Genomic DNA, 12,771 nt, shown 5'->3' with positions numbered 1-12,771 from the left:
GCCTCGGCCTCCCAAAGTGCTGGGATTACAGGCGTGAGCCACCGCACCCGGCCGAGATTTTGATTTTTTCTATATCTTTTTGTGCCTTTGTAAATTTCCACAATGGGCACATATCATTTAAATAATCATAAAACCGATATTCATTAAAAAAAATTAATCAATGGATTAGTTAAGTACAGATAGAGAGTTATGTACTAGGTTAACAACTTTGCCTGCTAGACTTTACAACTGCTTGTTTAACAATGGAACACAGTAATGAAAGAATGCCCGGAAAGCTTAGGGTGGGAATGCTTTTAGACACTATTGAATACACCCACACTTTTGCACCTGCAGTTTTACAAGCTCAAATTAGAAAACCTATCATGTTAATAAAAATAAAAATATTGGAGGGAGCGCCCTTCCAGGAGAGGGAGTGGCTGCCATAGTGAGAGGCTGGTGCCGCGGCTCTTTCCCTGCAGTCCTGCCGAGGACGTGTGCGTCACGGGTGCTTCCTTCTTCTGTTCGGGTGGAAAGCTTGGGATGTGGTTAATGCCACCTACAGTTCTCAGAGCCATGCATGGCCAGATCTCACTGCATATTATCAAAAGCACATCAGTGCCAAATAATTGGTCATCTAATGTTAAAACCGCTTAAGGGGCCGGGCGCGGTGGCTTAAGGGGCCGGGCGCGGTGGCTCAAGCCTGTAATCCCAGCACTTTGGGAGGCCGAGACGGGTGGATCACGAGGTCAGGAGATCGAGACCATCCTGGCTAACACGGTGAAACCCCGTCTCTACTAAAAATACAAAAAAAAAAAAAAACCAGCCGGGCGAGGTGGCGGGCGCCTGTAGTCCCAGCTACTCGGGAGGCTGAACCAGGAGAATGGCGTGAACCCGGGAGGCGGAGCTTGCAGTGAGCTGAGATCTGGCCACTGCACTCCAGCCTGGGCGACAGAGCGAGACTCCGTCTCAAAAAAATAAATAAATAAAATAAAATAAATAAAAAATAAAACCGCTTAAGGAAATTTGAAAATACAACATGCAGCACACTGACAATACGTCAAAACTTGGATTTGTTCCTTCCTGATAAAACAGCTGGTGGTTTGAATACATCTCAGATCCTGGAAATGGACCAAAAAAAAAAAAAATCAAATACTAGCATGCTGTCTCCATTAAATGCTGCTCATTGCCAAGATGAAAAAGCACACCTTCCAACCATGAAATCCTTTGGTACTCACAGGAGCGACCGACAAACCAAATCTATTGGGTTCTAAATTGTTTATAAAAATGTGAAAGAGGCATTTCTCATCTATATCAATGGAAACATTTGTTCCAAAACAAGACTTTCCACAGACCAAGAGACCACTAAAAGCATCCAGGACCAGGCAGCCATCCAGGACCAACCTTCCAGTTCTGTCTGTGAATGAGGTGAAGTGGGGTTGGCCATGGCTCTTGTGTTTGGTGATCATTGCCCACGCTAAACCAGCGTGTGTTGCATGCCAGCCTTACCACCAACATAAGAGAAATGGCAGTCAACTCAGACTTCTTCATCAAGATCTTTGAAGCCTAAAAAATATTCAAAGGGATTCAAAATCTTAATTTTTAAGAATTAATGATACATATAAAAACAAAATACAGGCAATAAAACATGAAAATATAGTTTATAAAAGATTTAGTTATTGGTCTAAGGAAACTGAAAAAGAGGACTAGTACTAAGTCCAGTCTAAGAATGAAACTGTAAAAAAAAAAAAAAAAAAAAAACCCACTAGGAAAAAACAGACTAGAAATTCTTCATCAAATTAAAAAATATTGTAACTCTTCAGACAGATAAGCCTTTATTAGCCTGTGGCAACCATGCATGGAGTGGTGAAATGACACACTAGGGTAGACAGACTCCAAAAACAGCAGGGGAAGAGGGCCTTGCTTTTTTATCCTCTTCAGGTTTAAGGGGGTATTTTTTTTTTTTTTTTTTTTTTTTTTTTTTTGAGACGGAGTCTCGCTCTGTCGCCCAGGCTGGAGTGCAGTGGCATGATCTCGGCTCACTGCAAGCTCCGCTTCCCGGGTTCACACCATTCTCCCGCCTCAGCCTCCCAAGTAGCTGAGACTACAGGCGCCCGCCACCACACCCGGCTAGTTTTTTGTATTTTTAGTAGAGACGGGGTTTCACCATGTTAGCCAGTATAGTCTCGATCTCCTGACCTCGTGATCCACCCGTCTCGGCCTCCCAAAGTGCTGGGATTACAGGCTTGAGCCACCGCGCCCGGCCAAGGGGGTATTTTTTATTCATCCTTAAGGGGTTTATGGGAGTTTTTCTGCTACAATTTGCATTTCTCCTTTAATAACGATTTAAGGGTCCAAATCAAGCCCTTGGTAACCTTTGTATCTTGCATAATACCTAGAACTGTGCCTTGTACTTAAATGTTTACTAAATTGGAAAGGATTGAAAAGAGGCAAGAGGATCTTTAATGTCGATAGTCATCAACATTAAAGATACTTTAAACTTGATGAAGACTTCCGAATCTATCAGAAAACAGGTTAGAATGTCTGCTTTCAAGTCTTGATTCTGAAAAGTAACCCCTGAGCCTGTTTAATTTTGGCTGTGTTTTTATTACAGTGTGGCTGACACCCCTTAGAAAGGTATACATACCTTTACTCATCCTCAGATCCTGAAGCTAGGAATTAGTGAATACATTTTTGTGTTGGATTCTGGAATGGTTTCAATTCTTGTGTGGTTTCTCTGAACCCAGGATGTGAAGGATGGAAGCAATGTGCAGGTACTACTCCCCCTTTCCTTTTGCTGGAGCTTTGGGGTAACCTGGGAAATTCAGTATTTAAGTGTCCGAGATGACATTGAGCGTAAAAACCTGAATTCATGGCAGATCCAAAAAGAAAAAGCTCAACTCATTTTGTTCTTTTGTTACATCTAGCAGCACAGTGCATCAAGTTTCTTAGGAGGGAGCTGATACGGCCAGAGATGTCCCTAGGCTCTGTTCCTTTGGGCCATTCCTTAGACTTGGAAGCAATTTTCCTAAATACCGTTTCTTATTTTTCTTTAGGATTTTTTTTCTACTTCCTTCCAGGAAAGGATTTGAAGTAATTTTCAACATTCAATATAGTTTCAAATGAGATAATAAATACTTTCACATATTAGTCAAAGCAAATAGTTGACACGAACAGAGAAATAACTGTTATAAATTACCTGAAATGAATAATCTAGTTGAACGTTTTGCTTTGAGAAGCCCAGTATTTAAAAAAGGAAGTCCTCCTGGGATTTATTGTTTGCTGTTTATTGTTGTGGGGGAGGACAGAATAAAAACATAAAAATATCTTAAAAGAAATAACTTTTTCCATGACTGAAATTAAGGAGTCAGTTATTTCATGGGTCCTGTTATAGAAGACACTATATAACATGATAGACAATGACTTTAGCTGGAGTTTGGCAAAAAGAAGCCTATGCTGTCTTTCTGAAAGCACAGAAAAATAATAGAAAATCATATGTTTCTGGCTGGGTGGTGGCTCACACCTGTAATCCCAACAGTTTGGGAGGCCGAGGCAGGCGGATTACTTGAGGTCAGGAGTTTGAGACCAGCCTGACCAACATGGTGAAACCCCATCTCTACAAAAATACAAAAATTAGCCAGGCATGGTAGTGGTGTGTGCCTGTAATCCCAGCTTTTCAGGAGGCTGAGGCAGGAGAATCTCTTGAACCCAGGAGGCAGAGGTTGCAGTGAGCCGAGATCATGCCACTACACTCCAGCCTGGGTGACAGAGCGAGATTCTGTCTCAAAAAGAAGAGGAGGAGGAGGAGGAGGAGGAGGAGGAGGAAGAAGAAGAGGAGGAGGAGGAGGAGGAGGAAGAGGAGGAGGAAGAAGAAGGAGGAGAAGAAGAAGAAGAGGGGAGGAGGAGGAGGAGGAGGGAGAAGAAGGAGAAGAAGGAGAAGAAGGAGAAGAAGAAGAAGAAGGAAGAAGAAGGAAGAAGGAAGAAGGAAGAAGGAAGAAGGAAGAAGAAGGAGAAGGAGAAGGAGAAGGAGAAGGAGAAGGAGAAGGAGGAGAAGGAGGAGAAGGAGGAGAAGGAGGAGAAGGAGGAGAAGGAGGAGAAGGAGGAGAAGGAGGAGAAGGAGGAGAAGGAGGAGAAGGAGAAGAAGGAGAAGAAGGAGAAGAAGGAGAAGAAGGAGAAGAAGGAGAAGAAGGAGAAGAAGGAGAAGAAGGAGAAGAAGGAGAAGAAGGAGAAGAAGGAGAAGAAGGAGAAGAAGGAGAAGAAGGAGAAGAAGGAGAAGAAGAAGAAGAAGAAGAAGAAGAAGAAGAAGAAGAAGAAGAAGAAGAAGAAGAAGAAGAAGAAGAAGAAGAAGAGAAATTTTTGGAACATCCTTTCTTGAAGATTTTACTTTTCATAGAGAAAGCAGTCTTGGCATGGCTAGGTAATATGTCCCCAAATTGAGGGCCACCCCGTTTTCATACAGCCACTATAGTGCTGGTAAACCCTTTATACAACTCTTGACTGAGACAAGGAAAGGACTCTCCTTTATGTCAGAAAGCATGTGGGCTTTGTTTTGTTCCCATGTTTGCACCAAGTTCATCTTTTTAGCTCTGCAGAACACCATGCATCTGGAGTTGGCTGAATGAGGTTTCAGTGACCCTCTCTGTCAAAATTAAATCTTTATCTGTTCTCATTTTCAGAGATCATAAACTGAGATATTCAACCCACATCCCATTGGCTTACAATTCCTAAAAGCAATAGTGCGTGCAGTGGCTCATGCCTATAATTTCAGTGCTTTGGGAGGCTGACGCAGGAGGACCGTTTGAGGCCAGGAGTTGAAGACCAGCCTGGCAACATAGCAAGACTCCCATTTCTAAAAGACTTAAAAAAAAAATTAGCCGAGTGTGGTGGTGCACACCTGTAGTCCTAGCTACTCAAGAGGCTGAGGTGGGAGGATCGCTTGAGCCCAGGGGTTCCAGGCTGCAGTGAGCCATGACTGTACCTAACTCCATCCAGCCTGGGCAACAGAATGAGACCCTGTCACTAAACAAACAAATGAAAAAACAATAATAGCAGCGTTTCTTGTTAATGTCTAGTCTTTGAAGAGAATAGCAGAGGATGGGAAAGGCAGGTCTGAGTAGCATGGACCCTGACGCTAGGGAGAGAGTTTTCAGGCTAATAGCACAGGGTGTTACAAAATCACTAGTAAATTGTTAACCATTTTTTTGAAAAATGAAATAGAATAGAAAAAAACAGAATACACTGCTCATGATAAAGGTAAATACTGGTTTGTGAAGCTTTTGTGGCAATTATTGGTGTGTGAGCATATATGTGTATACGTACTGTGTATAATGATTCCTTATCATAGGTTGTAGTCAAGAAAACTTACAAGATAAAGCATAATACCGGCAACGTAAAAAAAAATTAAAAATTAAAATATTGTCTTCAACTTTTAATAAGCATTACAGAATTATGTATTATGTGTTAATGCTCTCTATAATTCTGATAGTTACCATCTTTCATCTAAAGAGCAAGCCAACATATTTTAATGAGTTGATTAAAAATATGAACTATTATATGGAATAAGCTATGAATTCAATTTTTAAAATAAACATAGGACTGTTCAGGTTATCATTTGTTTCTTTAATAAGTCTTGGCAGTTTACACGTTTAAAGAAATTTGTCCACTTGATCTAAGTACTCAAATACTATTTTTAAAATTCTAAATATTAAAAGCAATACTATTTTTAAAATTCTAAGTGTTCAAAAGACTCATTAAGCCTTAGAAATATTCTAATAAAACGTCCAGGAATAATAAAATCTTGGACTGAAAAACAAAATGAGCAGGCAAACAGAAAACAGAATTAGCTTATTATAAGGACAAAATAATAATGTTTATATGTATTACACTTATTCTAGTAGTCCAGAGAGGAATACATGTATTTTTATATACTGTTCTTTTAATATATTGTTAGATTTGTCAATATTTTGTAGAGGATTTTTGTGTTTATGTTCATGAGGGATATTGTATTGATCTATAGTAGTCTTCTTCTTCTCCTTCTCCTTCTTTTTTGAGACAGAGTCTCTCTCTGTCACCCAAGCTAGAGTGCAATGGTGCAATTTTGTCTCACTGCAACCTCCGCCTCCCGGGTTCAAGCGATTCTCCTGCCTCAGTCTCCTGAGTAGCTGGGATTACAGGCACACGCCACCATGCCCAGCTAATTTTTGTATTTTTAGTTAGAGACGGGGTTTCACCATTTTGGTCAGACTGGTCTCAAACTCCTGACCTCACGATCCGCCTGCCTCGGCCTCCCAAAGTGCTGGGATTATAGGAGTGAGCCACTGGGCTCGGCTTTCTTCTTCCGTAATATGTTTGTCTGGATTTGGTATCAAAGTAATGCTGGTTCCCCAAAGTGAACTAGAAAGTATTTCCTACTATTTTTCTGAGAAATAGTACATTATTTCTTCCTCAAATGTTTGGTAGAATTTTCCAGTGAAATTATATGAGTGTGGAGTTTTATTGTTAGAAGGTTTTAAGCTATGAATTCAATTTTTAAAATAAACATAGGACTGTTCAAGTTATCTGTTTCTTTAATAAGTCTTGGCAGTTTACACCTTTAAAGAAATTTGTCCACTCAAATTTATAGGAATAAAGTTGTTTGTAATATCTGGGACACCAATGACATGAATGTTGTACATTTTGATATTGTCTTAAAGGTTGATAAGGGTCTGTTCATTTTAAAATCTTTTTTCTTCTTGTTTTCAAATGGTTTTCAAATAATTTCTATTGGCCTATCTTCAAGTTCACTGATTTTTCCTGTCTTCCCAATTCTGCTACTTAGCACATGTACTGCATGTACTGAATCTTTTATATATCGTAATTTTTTCTTCTCAAATTTCCATTTGATTTTTTCTTATAGTTGATTTTTCTGAAAAATAATATATTTTCATTAAGTTTATTTTCCTTATGGATTATAATTATAATAGCTTTAAAATCTTTGATAATTCTAACATTTGTGTCATCTTGGGTTTGGCATCTGTTGATTGTCTTTTCCCTTGAAAACTAGTCACATTCTCCTAATTCTTTGTGTGTCAAGTATTTTGGATTGTGTCCTGGACATTTTGAATATTATGTTGTGAGAATCTGGGTCTTTTTAAAATCCTCTGGAGAGTATCAATTTTTAAATGAGTAATCAACCCAGTTGGGTTCAGGCTTTAAGTTCTGTCTGTTCTTCTGTGAACAAGGTTCTAACGTTACTTAAGTTCTCAAAGCCTTGGCTATGCTGCCTTGGGAATGTCCCATGCATGTATCACACTCTGGCGTTAGTATGGAGCTTGGGCAGAAGTTTGTATTGCAGTAGAGTTTTCAAAGGCTTCGCTAGGTGGCTTTCAATCTATCTCCTGTATCTGTACCTCAGGGATGAGGCTGGGACCATTGCCAGTTATTATACACAGAATGCCATGGGACCCGTAATCCAGTCCTCTCTGCTCCGGAATTCCTCCTTATCTCTCCTGCTCAAAGTAGTCCCCCCTTTCTTAGTCTCCTGGCCGAAGAAGATAGGTTTTTATCAATTTCTGCTGTTCATACTGCCCACTGCAGTTCTGCTAGGTGTTCACTCTTGCTTAAGAGCTGGGAGAGACAGGAAAAAAATGAAACCAGAAAACTGAACTCTACTTGAGTTTCTTTGCCCAGTTCGACTTCCATTCCCAATCCAATAATGCTTTCATTTACTTTTCAGAGACTACAAGTGTACTCTAGCCAGAGCTTTTACTTGTTTTTTGTTGTTGCTGTTGTTGTTTGTTTGTTTGTTTGTATTGAGACTGAATCTTGCTCTGTTGCCCTGGCTGGAGTGCAGTGGTGCAGTCTTGACTCACTGCAACCACTGCCTCCTGGGTTCAAGTGATTCTCATGCCTCAGCCTCCCAAGTAGCTGGGATTACAAATAGCGCTACCACACCTAGCTAATTTTTGTAAGTTTAGTAGAGACAGAGTTTCACTATGTTAGCCAGGCTGGTCTCGAACTCCTGACCTCAAGTGATCCACCTACCTTGGCCTCCCAAAGTGCTGGGATTACAGGTTTGAGCCACTGTGCCCAGCCAGTTTTACTTGTAAGTAGAGAGACACATGGGGTATAGTAACTTACTTGATCAACTCTGAAAGTCCTTTTTTCACACTTACTTTTAAGCATTTTTCTATGCCATTAAAATTTTTAAAAATGCCATCTTATCATTTCATTATATTCCATTATATGTATTTTAATTATGCATCCATTCTCTTAAAACCTTTGTTGTTGTTGTTGTTGTTGTTGTTGTTGTTGTTGTTTTAGACACAGTCTCACGCTGTCATCCAGGCTGGAGTGCTATGGCACAATCACAACTCACTGCATCCCTGACCTTCTAGGCCCAAGTGATCCTCCCACCTCAGCCTCCCCAGTAGCTGGGATCACAGGCATGTGCCACCATACCCAGCTAATTTATTATTATTATTATTGTTATTTTGTAGAGACAGGGTTTCCCTTTGTTGCTCAGGCTGGTCTTAAACTCCTGGGTTCAAGCAATTGTCCCACGCTGGCCTCCCAAAGTGCTGGGATTACAGGAGGGAGCCACCATGCCCAGCCCAAAAGCTATTTTTGTTTACTTCTAATATATTACTATTACATATAACACTGTGACATAAATTTGCATCTTGTTTTCTGATTATTTAACATGTATTTTTAGATACAGAATTACTAGTTAGTTCAAAGATCACAAAGATGGGCTGGGTTCAGTGGTTTATGCCTGTAATCTCAGTGTTTGGGGAGGCGGAGGCAGGAGGATTACTTGAGGTCAGGAGTTTGAGACCAATCTGGGCTTATCTACAGAAAAAAAAAAAAAGCTGGGCATGGTGGTGCATACCCGTGGTCCTATGGCTACTCAGGAGGCTGAGGCAGGAGGACAGCTTGAGCCCAGGAGTTCCAGGCTGCAGTGAGTTATGATGGGACTACTGCACTCAACCTAGGTAACAGAGTAAGACTGTTTTTGTTTTTGGTTTCCCTTGAGTTGGCCAGACTCTGTCTCTTAAGGGGAAAAAAAAAAAAAAAAAGTCACAAAGCTGAAATTAAAGCACCAGCTAGTTTGTGTTCTTTTCTGGAGTATCTTAAAAAGAATACACTTTCAAGTTCATTGAGTTTATTGGCTGAATCTAGATCTTTGAAAGTGTAGGGCTGAAGTCCCTGTTTCTTTGCTGACAGGCCGCCAGAAATCTCTCAGCTCCTAGAAACCACGCTCAGGTTTTTGTCCCCTGGCTCCTTCCATCTTCAAAGCCAGCAGGGGAATTACTTTCACATCAAATCCCTTGCACACTGTCCCTCTCTCTGTCTTCCTGTCTCTGACCAATCCATCCTTATTGAAAGGGCTCATATGATTAGATTAGACCCACCCGGATAATCTCCCTATCTGAATGTCAACTGGTTTGGAACAGTAATTAGTCCATTCTTGCACTGCTATAAAGAAACACCTGAGACTGGGTAATTTATAAGGAAAAGAGGTTTAATTGGCTCACAGTTCCACAGGCTGTACAGGAAGCACAGTGGCTTCTGCTATGGGGGAGGCCTCAGGAAGCTTATAGTCATGGCGGAAGGCCATGGCGGAAGGCAAAGGGGGAGTGAATCACTTCACATGGCAGGAGCAGGAGGAAGGAGGCTGGAGGTGCCACACACTTTGAAACAATCAGATATCATGAGAATTCACTATCATCCCCCAAGGGGGATGGTGTTAAACCATGAAACCACCTCCATGATTTAGTTACCTCCTACCAGGCCCCACCTCCAGCATTGGGGATTATATTTCAACATGAGATTTGGGTGGGGACACAGATCCAAACAGTATCAGGGTCTTTAATTACATCTGCAAAATTCTTCACAATAATGCCTCAACTAGCATTTGATTAAATAAGTGGATGTTACACCAGGGAATGGGAATCATCCCTTAGAGACCATCTTAGGATTCTGCCACTACAGGGTCACATCAGAAAGACACAAGATACAACAATCAATACATATAAATTGCTAGAGTATTATTGTTTAGGTCTGTGGACTCCAGAGACTCCAATAGCTAAACTTCTTTAAAAGTGACCTTAATCAGAATGTTTGCCTCAGTTCACGTCAGGTATTGCCAGATATCACTAATAGTTATCTGTCAATCATATATCTATCAGAGACATAGCAAATACACACATTTCAATTACTACAGAGAAGGAAGAGGGCCTGAAATGTTATTTAGTGTTCACTCTGAGTTCCCTACAGCCATCATGTCATTCCATCCCCATTCTGCTCCTAAGATGGATATCAATGTCCTCATTTTCTGAGAATTCCAAGGTTCAAATTGTTTAGTAAATGACAGTGTTGCACAGCTAACACTGATTTCCAGCCATGAAACATGTAAAGTCCACTGTCAATGTTAACCAGTATTCACACAATAAATAATAAAATATATTGAAAAGTGGAGCAAGAAGGAACAAGAGTCAACTCGAAAGGCCTCCAACAGCTAAATCTGGGATCTGTGCCACAAAATGATAGCAATGGTAACTCAGAATAAATTATTGCCCATTAGTCTATATTGATGTCAATAAATACCTGAATAAAGAAATGGGGCAAAAGGAAAGCTCTTCCTTTACAGCAGGGGTCCCCAACCCCTAAGCCACAGGCCACTACAAGTCCATGGCCTGTTAGGATGTGGGTTGGACAGCAGGAGGCGAGTGGTAGGCAAGTGAGCAAACTTCATCCGTATTTATAGCCACTCTCCATCCCTTGCATTACCGCCTGAGCTCTGCTTCCTGTCAAGTTAGCAGCAGCATTACATTCTCATAGGATTGCTAATCCTATCGTGACTGTGCATGCAAGGCATCTTCTAGGTTGCAGGCTCCTTAGGAGTATTTAATGCCTGATTATCTGTCACTGTCTCCCATCACCCCTAGATGGGACCATGTAGTTGCAGGAAAACAACCTCAGGGCTCCCACTGATTCTACATTATAGTGAGTTGTATAATCATTTTATTATATATTACAATGTAATAATAATAAAGTACAAAATAAATATAATGCACTTGAATCATCCCAAAACCATCCCCCACCCCCAGGTCTGTGGAAAAATTGTCTTCCATGAAACTAGTCTCTGGTGCCAGAAAGGTTGTGGACCACTGCTTTACAGAATTCCAATTAATATAGAAGGCATGATAAAAATAGAAAATTTTCCCTGATTATCTCCCTCCTCACACCCTCCACCTTCCGATACACCTCTGTGCATCGTTCCTCTCTGTGTCCATGTATTCTCATCATTTAGCTTCCACTTATAAGTAAGAACATGTGGTATTTGGTTTTCTGTTCCTGTGTTAGTTTGCTAAGGATAGTAGCCTCCAGCTCCTGGATACTAGGCTTCATACCTGGGTGAAATGAAGTAATTCTGTACAACAAACCCCTATGACATGTGTTTACGTATGTAACAAACCTGCACATCCTGCACATGTACCCCTGAAATTAAGTTAAAAAAAATTTTTTTATCAGCATGCAAGAAGAAATAGAGTATCTTTCTTTTTTTTTTTCTTTTTTTTTTTTGAGATGGACTGTTGCTGTCGCCCAGGTTGGGGTGCAGTGGCGCAATCTCAGCTCACTGAAACCTCCACTTCCCGGGTTCAAGCAATTCTCCTGCCTCAGCCTCCCAAGTAACTGGGACTACAGGCACACACCACCACATTTGGCTAATTTTTTAGTTTTTAGTAGAGGTAGGGTTTCACCATATTGGTCAGGCTTGTCTCAAACTCCTGACCTCAGGCGATCTACCCACCTCGGCCTCCCAAAGTGCTGGGATTACAGGCGTGAGCTACCATGCCAGGCCAGAACAGAGTATCTTTCTATACTTCTATAGACAAGGATGTTACAAAATTATCATCCTATGAAAAGATAATTAGAGAGTAATCAGCCAAGAGAGGTAAGGAGAGAAAGCATTATAGAGATCTGTCAGGTAGTTAAATAATTTTTAAGTAAGCTATTTTTCTAAATAAAAAAAGAAAAACAGAAAATTACCATTTGACATATACCAGAGCAGTACGGCAGTAAGGCAAGACTCATCAATCCTAAAATTTGTGGGCAGAGTATAAGGAATGGAGTATTTACTGTCTCAAAGTATTTTCCCAGAAGGTAATAATTAATTACAAAAAGGAAAACAGTAACTTTACAAAACAGAAACCTGGCAGACACCATCTTAACCAAGTAATCAACATTATGATTACCGATGAGACAAGCTGAGATTCTTGTGCCTGTTGACATGATGCACGGATATATCAACATCACTTCCACAGAGTTCTTACCGAGACATATTTTTAAGAAACATCAGACAAACCAAAATCGAGGGCCATCCTATGAAATACCTGAACAGTGCTCTTCAAAAGGTACCCAGGTCATGAAAAGCAAAGAAATTCTGAGTTTTTTTAGATTAAAGACCACTAAGGAGATACTGTAACTAAATATAGCATGTGAGCCTGAATTGGATGCTGGGCTAGAAAAAGAATAGGACAATGGTAAAAGTTGAATAGTCTATAAATTTTATAACTTTTCAAGGTTTTTGACATGTATACTTTAAGAGTTATCTGAAGTAATTCTTTCCATGTCCTCATAATCATACAAGATAATTTTATCAATGTTAATTTCCTGATTTTCATAATTGTATTGTGGTAATTTAAGATGTTACATTAGGGAATTGGGGTGAAAAGTTATAAAACATTTAAAAACCTCCATTTTACCTCAATTTATCCACAATGAAATTTTGCTGTTACCTTAAGTTTACTT

The 12,771-nt window shown here is 40.3% G+C and overlaps 1 pseudogene; it reads left to right on the top strand.

The window, feature by feature from the left end:
* Nucleotides 1–528: 528 nt before the first annotated feature.
* LOC105498958 (required for meiotic nuclear division protein 1 homolog pseudogene) lies at nucleotides 529–1,539 on the top strand (annotated as a pseudogene).
* Nucleotides 1,540–12,771: the final 11,232 nt, after the last annotated feature.

This window comes from Macaca nemestrina, chromosome 14 (assembly GCF_043159975.1).
Source record: "Macaca nemestrina isolate mMacNem1 chromosome 14, mMacNem.hap1, whole genome shotgun sequence".
Lineage (NCBI taxonomy): Eukaryota > Metazoa > Chordata > Mammalia > Primates > Cercopithecidae > Macaca > Macaca nemestrina.
The sequence above is the reverse complement of the archived record's forward strand: the minus strand, read 5'-3'. Positions and strand labels throughout refer to the sequence as shown.